This window comes from Alexandromys fortis, unplaced genomic scaffold, assembly GCF_014885135.2.
Source record: "Alexandromys fortis isolate MF-2015 unplaced genomic scaffold, M_Fortis_MF-2015_v1.1 scaffold_2_1_26212458, whole genome shotgun sequence".
In the NCBI taxonomy this organism is placed as follows: Eukaryota; Metazoa; Chordata; class Mammalia; order Rodentia; family Cricetidae; genus Alexandromys; species Alexandromys fortis.
In genome coordinates this window covers 8,734,978-8,740,122 of record NW_026067930.1, presented here as the reverse complement: position 1 = coordinate 8,740,122, position 5,145 = coordinate 8,734,978, and positions in this window count along the sequence as shown.

Here is a 5,145-nt window from a genome sequence, read left to right as displayed (position 1 = left end):
CCAACCCCCCCCCCCCCCCCCCCCCCGCACACGTAAGATAAAACAAAATAAAACCTAAAAGAAAATAAAAATCTCATTGTGGGAGCTGTAGTCACACAGTGTACCCTTTCGTCTGTACATTTTGCTTGCAAGTGTTCATTGTAATGAGTTATTGGTCTGGTTCATGGCCTCTGGTTTCCGCTACATAGCCCCAAGAAGAGGGGGAAGGGCACATTCTGATCTTAGCTTGATGAGATTAATTTCCAGAATTCTAGATTCTAGACCATGAGAGAATGAACTTCTAGTGTGGACAAGCTGCTTCCAGGTTACGGTGATGCTCCATGGGCCCTAGAACCTAATTGATAACCACTAGCACATTTGGGGAGCCCTCCCCAAAGCCTCCTCCTCTTCCAAAGTAACTTCTAGAATGCTTGATAGCAATTCAGATTCTGGGGTGCCAGCCCAGATCCCCATGGTCAGAATCCCCACAGCAGAAGCCCTAGGCAGCTGCGTCACCAACATACATGTGATCTGGATCCCTAGCTTTGGCTGCAGCATCAAGGTCACCTCCCCTTTGGGCCTGGGGCACAGAACAGGAGGCTGGAAGAGCATGGAAAGTAATCTGCCTAATGAGGTCAGCTGTGTGGGCCTAATGCCCGGGCACGCACAGCCCCTCTCATCCTTACCTTCTTCTGGGTGTGCCAACACAGCATGCACACATGTAAACCCCCAAACGGCCATCCTCTCAAAGGCAAAGGGGGATGGCCTGCCCATTTGGCTTAGCAGATCATCTGCTTGCTCCCACCTTCTGTGTGCGTGTGCCCAGAGGAGCGTGGTATGCAGAGAAGAGTGGGCTCCCTTGGTCCCCAAGTGTTCATGTGGCACAGGAGCATTTCACAGATCAAACGCCACCACAAGGACTGCCGACATGCAGGTTGCTCATAATGCAGAAGGGACAGATTCCCCCCTATGCAGTGTGTAACGCTGCAACGTTACTGGATACTACTATAATACGGATTTTTCGAGCACCAGCTATGAGCCAGGCTCTAGTTTAGATGCTGGAAGCAACAATGAAGTAGAAAAAAAGCATCATCCCTGTGTTGCGCACGGGACACCAGCGAAATGGAGAAAAAAAAAATAGAGCAGGAAAGGAGATTCTGTGTGTGTGTGTGTGTGTGTGTGTGTGTGCTTCAGTTACTCCACACCACCCCCCAGGACAATCAGAACAGTATGGATTTGTCACTTCTCAGCTTTATAGCCTAGGCTGAGCTCAGTTGGATGGATTTCTTGCTCTCTGTGAACCGGCTGGGACTAGATGTACCAAGATGGCATCTTCTGCTCATGCATCCCTCCCTTTTGAGGGACACTCCAGCAGTGTGGCTTCCTTATGGCACAGACTTCCCATGAACACCAAACCTCTCACATGGTTATTTCCACAGGTGGGAAGCAAACTCCCAAAGTCCCAGACTGGACCTGCTCAGTGTACACCCACTTTCCCAGGCAAAAGGAGTCTGAAGGCAGCTATAATGTGAATGGCGGTGCTCACGACATTACAGCCCAACACAACTTGTAAAAGAGATAGAAAAGAACTCTAGCAAAGAGAGAACTGCAGGTGCAAAGACCTGGAGTCTGAAAGTGTTTGACATATTGGAGGACCAGCAAGAAGCCAGTATGGCTAGAGTCGAGTTCATGAGGCCAGATGTAAAGAGATGAACTTACAGAGGGTGTAGGTATTACGGTAACCACATCGATGAGCTGATGGCATGGGTGTACACAGGCATCTGGAGATCACCCAAAGGACTAGGATTTAACCCTGAGAAGATGTAATGTCCACCAGTTACCTGAATCTGTCCAAGGTGAGTGGGTCCCTGGAATATGAACTTTTTTTTTCCACACTAAAACTGGGAAATGTGCTAGGTGAGACTGGAGCAGTGTGAGGACTGTGGCAGGCCCCCAATGTGGGGTGATACAAGTTGAACAAGTGAAGCAGCCAGAGATGGAAGGATACAGTCTTCAGCCAGTCCTATAGAATGTATGTGTGGTTTGTTTCAACTCTATCCTCAGCAGCTCAGAAGACTTCCAGAGGTAATTGCAATTCCAGGAGACTGCATAAATAAGGTAGAGGCATAGTTTGACTTCTAGATGGTAAGACTCCTCTGACATCACAAGCTCTGTTATTTCCCTAAGGTGCCATTCTGTTCCCAGGGTCCCACACAAAAAGAAAGGGCCGAGAGCAAGGGGCTGAGTCACTGCCCTGGTATCCGATTTAGAATTCCCTTGGCCAGAGTCCTGGTTTCACTTCTGCTCAGTTGCTGCTGGGCCTTACATTCAGGTCCTGGAATAGCAGCGTGGTACCAGCCAGTACATCCCAGACCCTAGAGGCCCTTATCACTATTGGTTTCCTTATCTTCCCGAATGGTAAGGGACATTTGAGGAGGTCCCACTGGCCTAGAGAAAGACACTGCAGTTCCAGGGTATTGGAACATCTTAGTGCTGTTCTCTATGTCTGCAAAAGAGCTGACCAGGCATTTCCAAAGTGCACATTTGAAGGCTGGACCTTAAGAGAGATCAAGAGCCTAGCCCTGAAGTGTGAGAGGAGAAATCACAGGTCCTACACATCACATACAATGCATGGCACTTACTTAGCATCTAATCTCCCACAGAACAGGGTGCAAGGTGATGAGTGTAGGATCAGAGCAGGCCCCTACCCGAGGGAGGAGGAAAATGGTTATGAGGGCCTTCCAGGGGCAGGAAAAGGAAGCTGGATTATAACATAAGGCATATTCTGATGGGTGAGAACATTCTGGTTTGGCCAGAAAACAAGCTTGGAGGGAAGAGGCAGAGGTAGGCGAGGCGACTCAAGGAAACTGGGGTTCTTCCAACTGCAAGAAGCTTCTGGAAATTTCCCCGAGTGAGATACCCAACAAGGAGCCTTCTAGGTCAAAAGAAGGGCCCTCCTTCTTTCCATCTCTATACTTAGCTCTCATTCCACCTAGCCCATCCCAACCTAGACCCAACCCCAAACACAACAAAGGTGCTTTTCCTGTCAGTCAAGGTTGCTCCTGACTTTGTCACCTTGAACAAGGAGTCCAGCTGCAGCCCAAGGCTTGTTCCCATTAGCCAGATTCCAGCAGGGCAGGGCTTGATAATGGGTGGCCTACAATCATATTCCTCAGATGAGAACTGGAACCCCGAGAAGAACACACAGCCCCAGAAGTCAGGGTTCCTAATAGTGTCCCTCATCTCTCGAGGCCATCAAAAGTGATGTCAACCTTCAAATGCCTTCTGAACACCTTACATCAACAGAAGCCAGGGCTGACTTTGCAGTAGCTCATCTTTCATCTGTAACCAGAGACCCTAGGTTTGTCTCTGTTGTCTCCCTCTCTACATCTCTGAATGAGGTGCACAGATAAAGCACATGTAATGTGTGGGTGCTCTGGAATGCTGTGGAATAATCCTTCTGTTCACTGTGAATGTGCATTACTCTCATTGGTTAATAAAGAGCTGACTGGCTGATGGCAGGATTTGGGGGACAGAGAGAATGCTGGGAAGAAGGGCAGAGTCTGAGGAGTCCCAAGAAGAGATAGGAGAGACAGAGAGAAGCAAGATGAATGTGCCATGCTGAAAGAAAGTACTGAAATGTGGCAGAGGCTAGATAAGAAATATGAGTTATGTTTAGATGTAAAACCTAGTTAATAACAAGCCTAAGCTATCGACCAAGCGTTTATAAATAATAATAAGCCTCTGTGTTGTTATTTGGGAGAGAGTGGTGGAACAGAGCTGACTGGTGTTCCTGATGAAAAACTCTGCATACGAATAGCACCCCACGTTGGCCCCAGATACTGCGTTTTCTAATTATTCTTTAATCAATAAAAATCAGGAGTCAGATAGTGGGGTAAAAACCTGAATGATCAGAGAAGCAGCAGGGAAGCAACCAATGACCTCCATCCAAAACACCTGAGATCTTCTCTAAGCCCCATCCTATTGCTTCCTGTCTCTCTATCTGTCCTCAGTCCTCCAAAATCCCTATGGTTGATTTTTGCCAGCTAGTAGCTAGCTCCGCCCTCTGATTCAAAGCAAGATTTATGTCAGAATGAGACCAAACTATTATCACCCAACACTGGAACTTGTTGAGTGGCTTCTATCACCATTCTTTAGGGCACAGAGTCCAGACAGTTCTGAATTCCCTCCGGTGTCTCAACTCATGCATCTGAAGCCTTGGCGATTAGGGATCATCTCACCTGTAGGGGAACAGTGGGTCCCACTAGAAGGCTGACACCCGACATCGGAGGACTCCCAGCACATCCTCCCTGCAGGTATGCAAGCCACACCGACCATCCGGCAAACTTGTCCTGGCCTCAGCTAAAGTCAGCTACTCCTCTATCGAGTCTGACTGACAGCACATTGGGGCCATTCTCAAAAGAATGGAAGAGCAGTGAAGCCATCCTCCCTAATCCCTAGTCATCCCTAGACCACCGCATCTCTGCATCCCTGGCCTCTCCTGGGCTGCTATTCCCAGCAACTCAGATCCAGACCCTCAGGGACTTCCTGGAAGCTTCCCCCAAACTCCAAGTGGCTCCTGGCTTCTCCTAAGCTCCACTGACCTTCCACTTTGGGGACTTAAGTCTTATGACCTAACACCATCATTACTCATGGAGCAGAAGCCACCCAAGGGCCAGTCTTATCACTGCACAGACACCAGAATTACAGTCATTTAGGTTCCTGCTGCTTGCCTTGCCTGGAGTCTGCACTCTGATTTTAAAAGAGCTCTGTAAGGCACCACTTTCCCCAGAGCTGGCTAAGTGGAGACGTTAAGGTGGTTTTAAATCACAGGTTGTGAACCCAGAGCAGGGCTGCTGGGGAGAGGGGTAGAGAATTGAAGGAGGAAGATGCAGCAGAAAGTAGGGAAGGAAAGAGGGAGCTGGAGGGAAAGGGAGGAAGGGGAGGAGTGAAGAGAGACTGAAGCAGGGAGGATAGAGGACTAAAGAGAAGAAAGGACTGGAGCGGGAAGAAGAGAGGAGGATTAAAATGCGCAGCAGCAACAAGGCCTACTGTGGCTGAATGTGGACACAGTGGTTTTAGGGGAATATTCTAGACTCTGTCAAGTGGCTCCAATGGGAGGCCTTCTTAGGAATGGTACTGGGAGCCTTCAGAGCTGTCCCTGGG